At 40.0% G+C, this 16,367-nt stretch overlaps 1 protein-coding gene across 13 annotated transcripts in view; it reads left to right on the top strand.

The window, feature by feature from the left end:
• Positions 1-16,367, top strand: part of CSNK1G1 (casein kinase 1 gamma 1) — a 102,378-nt gene that overhangs the window by 9,518 nt on the left and 76,493 nt on the right. Inside the window, exon 1 of one of the 13 annotated variants that reach the window (XM_017885106.1) lies at positions 1,690-1,710. The exons of the other annotated variants lie outside the window; for them this stretch is intronic. The gene's annotated coding sequence lies outside the window, so the exon portion shown is untranslated. Of the gene's footprint in view, positions 1-1,689; positions 1,711-16,367 lie in introns of those variants that run through there. 13 annotated transcript variants of the gene reach the window in all.

Genomic DNA, 16,367 nt, shown 5'->3' with positions numbered 1-16,367 from the left:
TCCCTCCCTCCCTCCTTTCCCTCCCTCCCTGTCTTCTCTTCTCTTCTCTTCTCTTCTCTTCTCTTCTCTTCTCTTCTCTTCTCTTCTCTTCTCTTTCTTTCTTTCTTTCTTTCTTTCTTTCTTTCTTTCTTTCTTTCTTTCTTTCTTTCTTTCTTTCTTTCTTTTCTTGACAGGGTCTCCTCTTCTCCTTTTCTTTCCTTTTTCCCCTTTCCTTTCCTTTCCTTTCCTTTCCTTTCCTTTCCTTTCCTTTCCTTTCCTTTTCTTTCTCCTGTTTCCTTTTCCTTTTCCTTTCCTTTTCTTTTCCTGTTTCCTTTTCCTTTTCCTTTCCTTTTCTTTTCTTTCTACAGGGTCTCACTCCCATCACCCAGGCTAGAGTGCAGTGGCAGGATCACAGCTCACTACAGCCTTGACCTCCTAGGCTCAAGCAGTTCTCCTGCCTCAGCCTCCTGAGTAGCTGGGACTGTAGGCATGCACCACCACACCAGGCTAATTTTCTGTATTTTTAGTAGAGATGGGGTTTTGCCGTGTTGCCCAGGCTGGTCTTGAACTCCTGGACTCAAGTGATCCTCCTGCCTTTAGCTTCCCAAAATGCTGGGATTACAGGCATGAGCCATCATACCATTGGTTTCTATTTCAGGTAACCCTATTGAAGGTACTACTGAAGGAATTTGAGTTCTACTTCCTAAAATATTTAGAATTATATGAGTCATTGTGTGTTATTCAAGTTTTATTATACCCTGACTATAGCAATAATCAGCTATAGTAATAACCCAGAGAGCCCACAATGGACTTGTCTTCCATTGAACTTAGTATGAGTTCTTGCTCACAGTCACCTCTCAGTATATATTTGTTAATTGACTGGAATGTTTTTGGCATAAGATTTAAGACTGGCAACTGAGTTCACAGGATGTATACATAACTTGAGGCTTATCTTCCCAGATGCCCCAGAACTACATTTTAATTGTTGTTCCTCTTATATTCCTGGTTTCATAATGTTGTTAAGTTATTCCAGGTTTCATAAATTTTAGGGAAAAGACTGTCACAGCCCACTTATGATAAGCATGTTTGTGTATGTCTCATAAATCTAAGGGTCAGGTAAAAACATGCTTAATCCAGTCCAACTTAGAAGTTTAAGTGGGGAAGTGAACAGGCCAGTTTTCAGGATTTCCTCTGTAAGCCCTTTCAAATAGATCCACCAAATCAGACCAATCTTCCCTTTTCAATATAGAGCCAAAAAATCTAATGAATTTGTTAGGTAGGAATAACATCTGTGCTGCCGGGTTGGTACTCTTCCCAAATATAGAAAATTGCAAGCCCTTGAAGTTTCAGCATTCTCTGTGCACTAAAAACAAGGAGTAAATAGGGAGGGCATTAGAGGAAAGGTGACTATACAAATTGCCTTTCACTTAAGCAGCAAGGAAAAACTGGAATCTCTGAGACTGGTACATCCATCATTGTCATGAGTGGGAATAGGAGGGCTCTGTTGTACTGTTTAGGCCAACTGTTGACTCATAGTCAGGTAGGCTGGCCATTGTTGGTCTGTCTCCCTGTACCTTTTCTAACAAACATGTAAAGATCACAAAGCCTTCTAGGTCTTATATGCAGTTCAGTGGTGATTACTGGCCTCTTTTCTGCTTCTTGAGATCACCCACTACTCTTAAAGGAGCTGTGGTGGGCATCATCTTAATACCCTTGCCTGCAGCTAACAAGGTAGCTATATACTTTTCCAAGATAGGAAGAGCTTTAGTTATCTGTTTCAAATCCCCTTGATACCCCTACCTCCTAGTGTAAGAATTGCTTTCAGGATTTTCTTAATAGTCATCTAAATCTGCTTGACTACTTTCTTCTAGTCATAGAGTTTACCACTCTTCAGGCTAATTTAATGTGGGAAAGTCCAATGTATTTGAAGTCCTTCATATTAGGCCCAAATTTGCCATTTATTTATTTATTTATTATTTTATTATTATTATTATTTTTAAATTTAGATGGAGTCTTGCTCTGTCACCAGGCTGGAGTGCAGTGGCACGATTTTGGCTCACTACAACTTCTGCCTCCCAGGTTCAAGTGATTCCCCTGCCTCAGCCTCCCGAGTAGCTGGGACTATAGGCATGTGCCACCATGCCCGGGTAATTTTTTCTTTTTTTCTTTTTCTTTTTTTTGAGACAGAGACTCTGTCGATCAGGCTGGAGTGCAGGCACGATCTTGGCTCACTGCAAGCTCTGCCTCCTGGGTTCATGCCATTCTCCTGCCTCAGCCTTCTGAGTAGCTGGGACTACAGGCGCCCGCCACCATGCCCAGCTAGTTTTTTTTTTTTTGTATTTTTAGTAGAGACAGGGTTTCACTGTGTTAGCCAGGATGGTCTCGATCTCCTGACCTCATGATCCGCCTGCCTTGGCCTCCCAAAGTGCTGGGATTACAGGTATGAGCCACCACTCCTGGCCAATTTTTTGTGTTTTTTTAGTAGAGATGGGTTTTCACCATGTTAGTCAGGATGGTCTTGATCTCCTGACCTCGTGATCCACCCATCTTGGCCTCTCAAATTGCTGGGATTATAGGTATGAGCCACCGCGCCTGGCCAAATTTGCCTTTGTTTTATTTCTATGAAACACCGTTGGGGCCTTTTTTATTTTTTTTAATTTTCTACCAGCTCAGAGACATTTGTCACAGTTGTTATACATTGTTCTCTCTACCATCCACCTCTAAGGCTTCTTTTAAGCCAGGTATCCACCTTTTTACATAACATGGTTTACACAGATACTTCAGTATCGGTGCTCCACTAGCAAGCATGGGCACATACATATTCAACATGGCTAGTTTTTTGATGCTCGTCTTGAGTGAGCCTCATAAAATAGCACAAGTAACTGTAGACATGGAGATAGTGGGATTACTATCCTCCTTGATCTGGACACATTTCTTTTAATTACATTTTCTTTTTCTTTTTTTTTTTTTGAGACGGAGTCTCACTCTGTCGCCCGGGCTGGAGTGCAGTGGCTGGATCTCAGCTCACTGCAAGCTCCGCCTCCCGGGTTCACGCCATTCTCCTGCCTCAGTCTCCCAAGTAGCTGGGACTACAGGCGCCCGCCATCTCGCCCGGCTAGTTTTTTTTGTATTTTTTAGTAGAGACGGGGTTTCACTGTGTTAGCCAGGATGGTTTCGATCTCCTGACCTCGTGATCCGCCCGTCTCGGCCTCCCAAAGTGCTGGGATTGCAGGCTTGAGCCACGGCGCCCGGCTACATTTTCTTTTTCTTCCCTCAGCTTTATTCAGGTAGAATTGATAAATAAAAATTGTATATTTTAAGATGTACAGCATGATTTTTGATATACATTATGAAGTGATAACCACATACAGTAGTTTTGTAGCAGCCATTTCACATAGTTGACTTTTGTGCTTTTATGGAATTGTACTCAGCTAAAACCTATAAATCTTTTTTTAAAAACATAACTGCCATCAATCAAGGCTTTCTGAACTTTATAGTTATAGAATTGATTTTGAGCTCCTAAACCTCTGAAATGTCATTTTATTTTATCCCATTATTACCTCACTGGCATGGAGATAGATAGATGTCTATATCTATATACAAATATATATATATATGTGTGTATATGTATATATATATATATTTTTTTTTTTGAAACAGAATCTCACTCTGTCGCCAGGCTGAGAGTGCAGTGGCGCGATCTCGGCTCACTGCAATCTTTGCCTCCCGGGTTCAAGCGATTCTTCTGCCTCAGCCTCCCAAGTAGCTGGGATTACAGGCGCACACCACCACACCCAGCTAGTTTTTTTCGTATTTTTGGTAGAGACGGGGTTTCACCATGTTGGCCAGGATGGTCTTGATCTCCTGACCTTGTGATCCACCTGCCTCGGCCTCTCTAAGTGCTGGGATTACAGACATGAGCCACTGTGCCTGGCCATATTTTTTATTTTATTTTTTCCAGAGTCCAGATGAGGAAGGAGATTGGGATATTTTTAAAATCATGATTATATTATCCTATTGATGATTATACCTTGACTTTTTTTTAATTGTAATTGCATATTGGTTCCACTCTCTCCCACTCCCTGCCATAAGATTATAAGCTCCTTGAAAACAAGGCTTGTGTCTTCTTCACCCTTGTATCTCAAGTGTATCTTAAGGCTGAGTGTGATGTCATTCTGTCACATAGTAACCAGTCAGTAAGTAGTTTAGTGGCAGAAAGAAGTTAGGAAGATTTAATAAGCTTGCCTTTTTAGATTTTTACCAATGTTATTAATAATAATATTCCTTGTGATGGTCAAAAAAAGGAAATTTATTTTGAAAGAAGATCAGTTGACAAGAAAATAGACAAGATTTCACCATGTCTCATTGTAAATGTGAGCATGAACACCAGAGGTTGTTTCTCACTTACAGGCACAGCATTCTTCCCCCTATTTTTTTCAGAGTAAGTCTCAGCTGCAAGTATGACTCATTGGTAGTTAATATTTGAGCAGCCAGCACACATATGCCACTCTTTTCATTACCAAGGTGATGTTGCAGCGTTGTAAATAAACAACCTTTTGTGCCAAAGCCACACAAAGACCACAGTAACATAATTAGTATTTTTACTCACTAGTGTTTTGTCTGTAATTGTTCATTACTGTCCTATAAATTATAAAATATTTGGATTAGGAAGACTTAAACAGAAAGCCCTTTGTGCCCTTTGTGACTTAGGTTTGTTCGGTGAATTAATCATTGCTTATAAAATAAATGTATGAAATTATTTGGGAGAAATGATTGATTATGAATTTAAACAATACCTGTTGCTGTGATATCCAGAGCTTGAGACATTAAATTCCAGAAATAGGAACTTTTTTGTTGTCCTGGGACTATGACCAGTTTCTTCAGTACCCAACTCTTTTTTTTTTGTTGAGACGGAGTCTCGCTCTGTCGCCCGGGCTGGAGTGCAGTGGCCGGATCTCAGCTCACTGCAAGCTCCGCCTTCTGGGTTTACGCCATTCTCCCGTCTCAGCCTCCCGAGTAGCTGGGACTACAGGCGCCCGCCACCTCGCCCGGCTGGTTTTTTTTGTATTTTTTTAGTAGAGACGGGGTTTCACTGTGTTAGCCAGGATGGTCTCGATCTTCTGACCTCGTGATCCGCCTGTTTCGGCTTCCCAAAGTGCTGGGATTACAGGCTTGAGCCACTGCGCCCGGCCCAGTACCCAACTCTTAATCATTATCTTGGCCTTTTGGACCCCAGTTTCACTTTGACCACCTGATCTAGAAATTCATACCAGTTCTCTAATTATGTAGAGATAGAACAAAAATGACAGCACTGGATAATTGTGAATGTGGTTCTGGTTGGAGGTCTTCTACATTGTCTCTGCTTTTCCTTGTGTGACCTCTAACTCTTTCCCTTCCATTCCACTTTGTTTTCTACTGACTGGTTGCACTTTTCAAGCTTCATTTGTTGGTTATCGTTTTACCACCAGTATTTTCAAGACTTAATGCTTAAGAGTTGATATCTCCAAGATAATCAAGAAAGAAAGTAAAGGGGACCGTGAAAACCTTGAAACAGAATAAACATTTTATCTTCCTGTTAGCTATCATTTTTTCATTTCTTACGGAAACCAAATTGTAAAGTCTTATAACTATTTTCTTATTTTCTTCCATCGTTGTTATGTTAATTATATTATAGTCACCATAGGCAAGTTTTAATTTCATTTTCTTTTTATGGGAATTATTTTAGGTTCAGTATTCCCTTAGGGTCTTTTACTTAGGAAGGTACATACATTATCAATTAAAAAATTTCCCAGTCCACAAATCTTTTGTCCAGCATAGCTCTCACTTTTGCTTGTATTCTAGCACACAGGAACAAGATTTGGTGGATGAGAGGTTTGGGACAGAGATATGAAAGAGCCTGTGGCTGAAACAGATCCATATTAGGAAGAGTGACAGTATGAGAATGACTCCATAGCTAGGTATGGGCTGACAACATGACAACAGCCTGGTGTATATTCGGTAATTGAATAGAAGATGAATAAGCCAGAACCAAGCATGCAGCTGAAGTGGGAGGAAAAAGAGAGGGAGGGGAATGAGTCAGGAAAGACAGGAGCAAATGAAGGAGGATTGAGGGTTTAGAGGGTAGGTAAATGGCAGGAAAATAGGATTCTCTGCAGTAAATGACAGGAAAATGGGGGTCTCTGACATAGCCTGAAATTTTTAAGTCTGGGCTGCCATATCCGGGCTTTCCAGCAGCTATTGTGATCTAGTGACTCTTCTGCTTTCACTCTCTTATAAAGGAGAAGCTAATCCTGAAATTAAAAAATGACAAGATTCCCGTCCCCCCCCCCGCCTTTTTTTTAAGGAAACAGATTCTTGCTCTGATTCTGAGGCTAGAGTGTGATGGTGCAATCTTAGCTCGCTGCAGCCTCAAATTCTTGGGCTCTAGTGATCCTCCCACCTCAGCCTCCCAAGTAGCTGGGACTACAGGCGCATGACACCATAACTGGCTAATATTTTTAGTTTTTTGTAGGGACGGAGTCTCATTATGTTGACCAGGCTGGTCTTGAACTCTTGGCCCCAGGTGATCCTCTCGCCTTGGCTGCCCAAAGTGCTGGGCATGAACCACTCTGTCTAGCCTTAACAAGACCATAATTGAAACTTCACCAATGCAGTAATCAAAACAAAATTTCACTGGGCAGAGAAAGCCGATGAACTTGTTAAATACCAGTTCATTTTTAAAATTGGTACATAATAACACCTATTTATGGGATATATGTGATATTTTGATACATGCATATCTATGTGTAATTATCAAGTCAGGGTGGTTAAGATATGCATTACCTCAAACATTTACCATTTCTTTGTGTTGGGAACATTTCAAATTTACTCATCTGGCTATTTTGAAATATACAATAAATTATTGTTAACTGTAGTCACTCTGCTGTGCTGTCAACACTAGAATTTATTGCTTCTAACTGTATGTTTGTACCCCTTAACCAAACTCTCTTCATCTTCCCCACAGCCAAACGTTCCCAGCCTCTGGTAACCATCATTCTATATGAGATCAACTTTTTAAGTTTTCACATGAGCGAGAACATGTGATATTTATCTTTCCCTGCCTAGCTTATTTCACTTATCATAAAGGCCGCCAGTTCCATCTGTGTTGCTGCAAATGACAGAATTTCCTTCTTTTTTTTTTTTTCCTTTTTGTGGAGCACAGGGTCTCGCTATACTGCCCAGTCAGGTCCCGAACTCCTGGGCTCAAACTATCCTCCCGCCTCTGCCTCCCTGAGAGCTGGGATTATTGGCATGAATTTCATTCTTTTTTATGGGTGAATAGTATTTCCTTATGTATATGTACCACATTTTCTTTATCCTTTCATCTGTTAATGGACACTTAGGTTAATTGCATTATCTTTGCTATTATGAATAGTGCTGTAATAAACATGGACGTACACATATGTTTTTGATAAACTGATTTGATAATGACTATGAAGATCATTTGCCCATTTTTAAATCAGATTATTATTGGTACTATTTTTTGCTATTGAGTTGTTTGAATTGCATATATATCCTGGCTGTTATATATTAGATACATGTTTGCATATATTATATTTTCTCTTATTCTACTGGTTGTCTCTTCACTCAGTTGTTTCCTTTGCTGTGCAGAAGCTTCTTAGCTTGATGAAATTCCATTTGTCTATTTTTACTTCTGTTGCCTGTGTTTTTGAGGTCTTACCTGAAAGATTTTTGCCCAGACCAATGTCATGAAGCATTTCCCCAGTGTTTTATTCTAGTAGTTTCATAGTTTCAGGTCTTACATCTAAGTCTTTAATCCACTTCGATTTGATTTTTTTTTGTATAGTTAGAGATAGGGGTCTGGTTTCATTTTTCTAAACAGACCATCTTTTCCCTACTGAATATTCTTGGCACGTTTGTTGAAAATTAGCTGGTTCTAAATACATGGGTTTATTTCTGAGTTCTCTCCTCTCTTCCCTTGGTCTGTTTGTCTATTTATGCCAGTAACATGCTGTTTGGTTACTGTAGCTTTGTAGTATATTTTGACATCAAGTAGTGCGTGATTAGTGGGTGATGCCTCCAGCTGTGTTCTTTCTTTTTTTTCCCCCTTGAGACAGAGTCTTACTGTGTTACCCAAGTTGTAGTGCAGTGGTGTGATCACAGCTCACTATAGCTTCAGTCTCCCAGGCTGAGGTGATCCTCCCACCTCAGCCTCCCTCACCATGCCCAGCTAATTTTTTGTAGAGGCAGGGTTTCACCATATTACACAGGCAGGCATCAAACTCCTGGACTCCAGTGATCCACCTGCCTCAGCCTCCCAAAGTGCTGGGATTACAGGTGTGAGCCATTATGCCTGGCCTTGCTTTGTTCTATTTGCTTAGGATTGCTTTGGCTATTCAGATTCTTCTGTGATTTCCTAAGAGTTTTAGGATTGTTTTTTCTATTTCTGTGAAGGATATCATTGGTATTTTGATACAGATTGTGTTGAAGCTATATATTGCTTTTGGCATTATGAATATTTTTACAGTATTCTTCCAATCTACGAATAAGGGATGTCTCCCCCCGGCCCACACTCTTTTTTTTTTTTTTTTTTTTTTTTTTTAATTTTTCAGTTTCCTTCACCAGTGTTTTATAGTTTCCCTTGTAGAGATCTTTCATATCATTGGTTGAATTTATTTCTAGGGTTTTTTTTTTTTGTAGCTATTGTAAATGGAATGTTTTCTTGATTTTTTTCCACTAGTTAGTTATTGGTATGTAGAGATGCTACTAATTTATTTATTTTTTATTTTATTTTTATTTTTTGAGACAGAGTCTCACTCTGTCGCCCAGGCTGGAGTGCAGTGGCGCGATCTTGGCTCACTGCAACCTCTGCCTCCCAGGTTCAAGCAATTCTCCTGCCTCAGCCTCCCAAGTAGCTGGCATTACAGGTGCCCACCATCACGCCTGTCTAATTTTTGTATTTTTAGTAGAGACAGCATTTCACCATGTTGGCCAGGCTGTTTTCGAACTCCTGACCTTAGGTGATCCACCCGCCTAGGCCTCCCAAAGTGCTGGGATTACAGGCATGAGCCACTATGCCCGGCCTATTTATTTATTTTTTTGAAACAGGGTCTCACTCAGTCACCCAGGCTGGAGTGCAGTGGTGTATGATCTCGGCTCACTGCAACCTCCACTTCTCAGGCTCAAGTGATCCTTCTGTCTCAGCCTCCTGAGTAGCTGGGACTACAGGCACATGGCTAATAATTTTTGTATGTCGCTTTTGTATCTTGTAACTTTACTAAATTTTTAAATTCATTTAAGGAATTTTTTGGTGGTGGTTTTAGGATTTTCCACATCTACAATCATGTCATTTTCATATAGGGACNCCTCCCAGGTTCAAGCAATTCTCCTGCCTCAGCCTCCCAAGTAGCTGGCATTACAGGTGCCCACCATCACGCCTGTCTAATTTTGTATTTTAGTAGAGACAGCATTTCACCATGTTGGCCAGGCTGTTTTCGAACTCCTGACCTTAGGTGATCCACCCGCCTAGGCCTCCCAAAGTGCTGGGATTACAGGCATGAGCCACTATGCCCGGCCTATTTATTTATTTTTTTGAAACAGGGTCTCACTCAGTCACCCAGGCTGGAGTGCAGTGGTGTATGATCTCGGCTCACTGCAACCTCCACTTCTCAGGCTCAAGTGATCCTTCTGTCTCAGCCTCCTGAGTAGCTGGGACTACAGGCACATGGCTAATAATTTTGTATGTCGCTTTTGTATCTTGTAACTTTACTAAATTTTTAAATTCATTTAAGGAATTTTTTGGTGGTGGTTTTAGGATTTTCCACATCTACAATCATGTCATTTTCATATAGGGACAATTTGACTTCCTCCTTTTCAATTTGGATACCCTTTATGTCTTTTTCTTGCCTGTTTGCTCTGGATAGTACTTCTAGTATTGCGTTGAATTAGAGTGGTAAGAGTGGGCATCCTGTCTTGTTCCAATTTTTTTGGGAGAAATTCAGCTTTTCCATGTTTGGAATGATGTTACCTGTATTTGTCCTATATGACCTTTGTGGTATTGAGGTATGTTCCTTCTGTACCTAGTTTGTTGAGGGTTTTGTTTTGTTTTGTTTGAGACGGAGTCTTGGTCTGTCTCCCAGGCCAAAGTGCAGTGGCACAATCTCAGCTCACTGCAACCTCTGCCTCCCTGGTTCAAGCGATTCTCCTGCCTCAGCCTTCAGAGTAGCTGGGATTACAGGCACATGCCGCCACACCTAGCTAATTTTTGTATTTTTAGTAGAGATGAGGTTTCACCATGTTGGCCAGGATGGTCTCAATCTCTTGACCTCGTGATCCTCCCTCCTTAGCCTCCCAAAGTGATGGGATTACAGGCGAGAGCCACCACGCCCAGCCGAGGATTTTTTTTTTTAAATCATGAAAGGATGTTGAATTGTATCAAATGCCTTTTCTGTGTCTATTGAGATGATCATACGGTTTTGTCCATTATTCTATTCATGAGATATATCACATATATTAATTTATGTATGTTGAATCATTCTTGCATCCCTGGAATAAATCCCACTTGATCATGGTGAATTATCTTTTTTATACATTATTGGATTTGATTTGCTAGTATTTTGTTAAGGATTTTTGCATCTGTGTTCATGAGGAATATTGCTGTGTAGTTTTATTGTTGTGTCCCGGTCTGGTTTTGGCATCAGGGTAATCCTGGACTCAGAATGAGTTTGAAAGAATTTTCTCCTTTTCACTTCTCTGGAAGTGTTTTAGAAGAATTTATATTAGTTCTTTATATAAATCTGGTAGAATTCAGTAGGGAAGCTGTATTAGGTCATTCTTGCATTGCTATGAGGAAACACCTGAGACTGTATAAATTATAAAGAAAAGAGGTTTAATTGGCTCATGGTTCTACAGGCTGTACAGGAAATGTGGCACCAGGCTTCTGCTTGGCTTCTGATGAGGCTTCAGAAAGCTTACAGTCATGGCAGAAGGCAGAGTGGGGACTGGTACATCACAATACAAAAGCAGGAACAAGAGCACCTGGGGTAGGGGGGAAGTGCCATACCCTTTTAAATGACCAGATCTCATGAGAAGTCACTTATCATGAAGACAGCACTGGCATGATTCAAACACTTCCCACCAGGCCCCACCTCCAGCACTGGAGATTACAATTCTACATGAAATTTGAACGGGGGCAAATATTTGAACTATATCAGAAGCCATCAGGTTCTGGCCTTTCCTTCGATGGAAGAAGTTTTATTACTGCTTCAGTCTTATTACTTATAATTAGTTCAGGTTTTCTGTTTCTTCATGGTTCAATTTTGGTTGGTGGTGTATGTCCAGGAATTTATCCATTTCCATTAGATTTTCCAGTTCGTTAGCATATAGTTGTTCATAATAGTCTCTAATGATTCTTTGTATTTCTGTGGTATCAGTTGTAATGTCTCCTTTTTCGTTTCTGATTTCATTTATTTGGGTCTTCTCATTTTTTTCTTGGTTAGTCTAGCTAATGTTTTGTTGGTTTTGTCTATCTTTTTTTAAAAAAAACAACTTTTTGTTTCATTGATCTTTTGCAACTTTTGGTCGTAATTTTTTTGATTTCTGCTCTTTGTTATTTCTTTCCTTCTACTGAATTTGGACTTGTTTTTTTTTTTTCTTTTCTGGTTTCTTGATATGCATCATTAGGTTGTTTATTTGAAATCTCTACTTTTTTGTCTTTTTTTTTTTTTTTTCCTTTTTGTGGAGAACGGGGTCTCGCTGTATCACCCAGGCAGGTCTCGAACTCCTGGGCTCAAGCTATCCTCCCGCCTCTGCCTCCCTGAGAGCTGGGATTACAGGCGTGAGCCACCGCGCCTGGCGAAATCTCTACTTTTTTGATGTGTTTATTGCTATACCCCTTAGGCTGTAGTATGGTGTTTCTATTTTCAGTTGTTTTAAGAAATTTAAAATTTTTCTTCTTGATTTCTTCATTGACACCATATTCAGGAGCATGTTGTTGAATTTCCATGTGTTTAGACAGTTTCTAAAGTTCCTCTTGTTATTGATCTCTAGTTTTATTCCCTTATGGTCAGAAAAGATATTTGATATACCATTTATATTAAACTTGTTGAAACTTGTTTTGAGGCCTAACATGTTGCCTGTCCTGGAGAATATTCCATGTGCTGATGAAAAGAATGTACTCTGAATCTGTTGGATGAAACGTTTTGTAAATGTCTGTCAGGTATATTTGGTCTAAAGTGATGTTTAAATCCAGTGCTGCTTTGTTGATTTTCTGTCTAGGTGATCTATCCAGTGCTGAGAATGGGATGTTGAAGCCCCCAACAATTATCATATTGGAATCTAGCTTTCCCATTAGATCCAATAATATTTTATCTTTCTGAGTGCTCTGACGTTGAGCACACATATATTTATAATTAGTTATATCCTATTGCTGAATTGTTCCTTTATCATTATATAATTACCTTCTTTGTCCCTTTTTACAGCTTTGACTTAAGATCTTTTGATATATCTACTCCTTCTTGCTTTTGGTTTCCATTTGTGTAGAATATCTTTTTCCATCCCTTCATTTTTAGCCTGTATATAACTTTATAGGTGAAGTGAGTTTCTTGTAGGCAGGATATAGTTGGGTCATGGTTTTTTATCTGTTCATCCAGTCTGCATCTTGTAAATGGGGGAATATAATCGGTTTATATTCAAGGCTGTTTTTCACAGGTGAGGAATTACTCCTCTCATTTTGTTAATCTTTTTCTGGTTGCTTTATATATTCTTTGTTCCTCTCTTCTCTTACTGTTAACCATCACAACTTGGTGGTTTTCTGTAGTGATACGGTTTGATTCTTTTTCTCCTTTGTGTATCTGCTTTATCAGTGAGTTTTATAGATTTACCTGTTTTTATGATGGTAATTATCATCTTTTGACCTCCAGATGCAGGTTTCTCTTGAGCATTTCTTGTAAGGCCAGTCTAGTGGTGAAAAACTTCCTCAGTTTTTGGTTGTCTGGGAAAGACTTTATTGCTCTCTCATTTCTGAAGGATAGCTTTGCTATATATAGTATTTCTGGCTGATGGTTTTTTTTTTCTTTCCATTGCTTTGCACATATCATTTCATTCTCTCCTGGCCTGTAAGGTTTCCACTGAGAAATATGTTGTTATTCCCTTATAATTTTCTTGACTCTTTTTTCTTGCTATTTTTAGAGTACTCTCTTTGTGTTTGACTTTTCATTATTTAGGACTATAATATAAAGTGGACCTTTCTGGGTTAAATATATTTGGGAACCTTTGAGCTCCCTGGACCTTGATGTTCATATCTCTCCTCATATATGAACAGTTTTCAGTTGTTATTTCATTAAATAGGTTTTCTATGCCTTTTTTCATCTCTTCTTCTAGAAATCATATAATATGCATATTTGTTCACTTAGTGGTGTCCCATAAGTCTTGCAAGCTTTCTTCACTCTTTTTCATTATTTTTGTTTTGTTTTATTTTGTTTTTGGAGACAGAGTCTTGCTCTGTCGCCCAGGTTGGGGTGCAGTGGCACAATCTCAGCTCACTGCAGTCTCCGCCTCTGGGGTTCCAGCTATTCTCCTGCCTCAACCTCCCGGGTAGCTGGGATTACAGGCATGCGCCACCATGGCTGGCTAATTTTTGTATTTTTAGTAGAGACAAGGTTTTACCATGTTAACCAGGCTGGTCTCAAACTCCTGACCTCAAGTGATCCACCTGCCTCAGCCTCCCAGAGTGTTAGGATTACAGGTATGAACCACTGTGCCCAGCCTTATTTTGTTTTGTTCTGTTAACTGAGTAGTTTCAAATGGCCTGTCATCAAGTTCAGAGACTTTCTTCTGCTTAAGTCTGCTATTGAAACTTTCTGTTGTACTTTTTATTTAATTCATCGAATTCTTCAGCTGTGGGATATCTGTTTGGTTATTTTTTATATCTGTCTCTTTGTTGAATTTCTTGTTTATATCATGAATTATTTGTCTGGTTTTGTTGACTCACCTGTCTGTATTTTCTGGTATCTTATTAAGCTTCCTTAAGATTATTATTTTAGGCCAGGCATGGGTGACTTACACCTGTTATCCCGTCACTTTGGGAGGCCAAGGAAGGTGGATCACTTGAGCTCAGGAGTTTGAGATCAACCTAGGGAACATAGCAAGACCCCATCTCTATGAAAACGACAAAAAAATGAGCCAGGTGTGGTGGTACGCACCCAATAGTCCCAGCTACTTGGGGGGCTGAGGCAGGAGGATTGCTTGAGCCCAGGAAGTTGAGGTTGCAGTGAGCCATGTTTGCACCACTGCACTCCAGCCTGAGCAACAGAGTGAGAGCCTGTCTCAAAAAAAAAAAAAAAAAGCCATACAACAACAACAAAAAAGATCATTGAGTTCCTTTTCCAGCAGTTTTAAATTTTCTTTTTATTAGGGTCTATTACTAAAGAGTTGTTATGTTTCTTTGGTGGTGTCATATTTCTTCCTTTTTCATGTTTCTATACCACTGTGTTGATATTTGTGCATCTAACGAAACTGTTGACTCTCTTAAACTTTCTAAAGTGGCTTTGATAGACAAAGAGTTTCACCTGCAGTTGGGTCTTAGTGTGCCGGTTGGGAAGAGTGTGATGAATCTGTGTGCAGGTAGGTTTAGTGATATAGTCTCTGTGCAACTTCTTTGGCTACATTGAACATCAGGAATAAGTGTGGATGCCTTAGTGGGCTAGGGTATAGAATTTTTTGGTAGTGATGGCAGTAGGTTGTTAATATCCTTGTTGATAAAGACTTTTGGGTCCTCCTGTTCTCATTTTCCCAACAATGGGGAGACTCTTGGTATCTGACATAGCCTACAAGCAGCTGTGAGACTAGGATCCTAGGCTCAGGGTCTTGAGGTACCTTTAGCAGCCCAGATCCGGGGGGTTGGGTTCCAGCTGTGAATCTCTATCCCTGGGGGGCAGAGCACAGCCCTGGCCCAACTCTGGGGAAAAAAAGGGTACTCTGGAGGTTTGAATTCAGAATACAGGCCATAGCTGTAATTCAGGAGCCCAAGTCGGTAGGGCTCAGTCTAGTAGGCACTTTATGTGGTTATTTCTTTTTTTCCCATTTTTGAGCACAGGAACTTTAGTGACTTACCTAGGGTCACACAGTAAGCAAATCTGCACTAGGAATGTGTGTGTGTGTGTGTGTTTTTTTTTCATACATACATACATAGATTTTTTTTTTTTTTTTAAAGGATAGGGTCTTGCTCTGTCACCCAGGCTGGAGTGTAGTGGCACAATCATAGCTTACTGCAGCCTCAAACTCCTGGGCTCAAGGGATCCTCTCATTTCAGCCTCCCAAGTAGAGTAGCTGGGAATACAGGTGCACACTACCATGCCTTCCTAACTTTTTATTTTTTGTAGAGATGGGGTTTTGCTTTGTTACCCAGTCTCTATTTTTGTACAGATTTTTTTATGTGCATATATACCGATATACCCAGCAGATTCCTAGAGCCATCCACACATTATCCCTTACCTAATTTTAAAACAGTGGCAGAAGACAGTCATGAAAGCTTTTAACTGGGGCAAAGATTGGAAATTTCCCCCAGTGAAAGAGCAGAATTTCCTGTTTCACGTGACGCCCCCTAATTTTGTGATTCAGAAGGCTACCTTTGTTACTTCCAAAACCTTTTATGGCCTTGAGCTTTTTAGGTTTTGAAATTTTTTTCCCACAGTAAATCAATCATGTTGAATACATGTGCCATGTATACAACTGAGAAGCTTAGAGCTTCTGTATTCAAACTGTTTCACCCACCAAAACCTTTGTGCTGTGAATAAAGTAAGTGTTAATAGAGCTTATCAGACTTTGCAATTTTGAAGTCGCTTGGAGGGAATGGTTTTGTACGCCTTCATAAAAGACAAGCAGTGCTGGTTAGTACCACAAAAGAGCTTTGAATCTAGGCAACTGTAAATTAAGAGGAGCATGGTTCTGTTTCAACAGAGCAATTAACTATAAATCTGAAGAAGTCATAAGAAAGTGTAATATTGATAAGACCCTTTTATAATGTTGTGAACATCCTTAGAAGTACATTATAAATAAGCTGAGCAACACAGGAAACAGAACACAAGAATTCAAGAGTACAAACTTCTGAAGATACACTAGAAAAAATGGGAATTTTACTTAGAGAGGACTCTTTTAACACAGGTAGTTGTGAACAAGGAACATACCTCAACTTAGTTGTCCCCCAGGAGTGCTTAAGGAACTTAGAAGAAACCTTTTGATCTTCATTTGGGTAGAAAGTTTACGGCCGGGCGCGGTGGCTCAAGCCTGTAATCCCAGCACTTTGGGAGGCCGAGACGGGCGGATCACGAGGTCAGGAGATCGAGACCATCCTGGCTAACACGGTGAAACCCCGTCTCTACTAAAAAAAT

This window comes from Rhinopithecus bieti, unplaced genomic scaffold (assembly GCF_001698545.2).
Source record: "Rhinopithecus bieti isolate Rb0 unplaced genomic scaffold, ASM169854v2 scaffold_13262, whole genome shotgun sequence".
NCBI lineage: Eukaryota > Metazoa > Chordata > Mammalia > Primates > Cercopithecidae > Rhinopithecus > Rhinopithecus bieti.
This window is presented reverse-complemented; position numbering and strand designations above follow the sequence as displayed.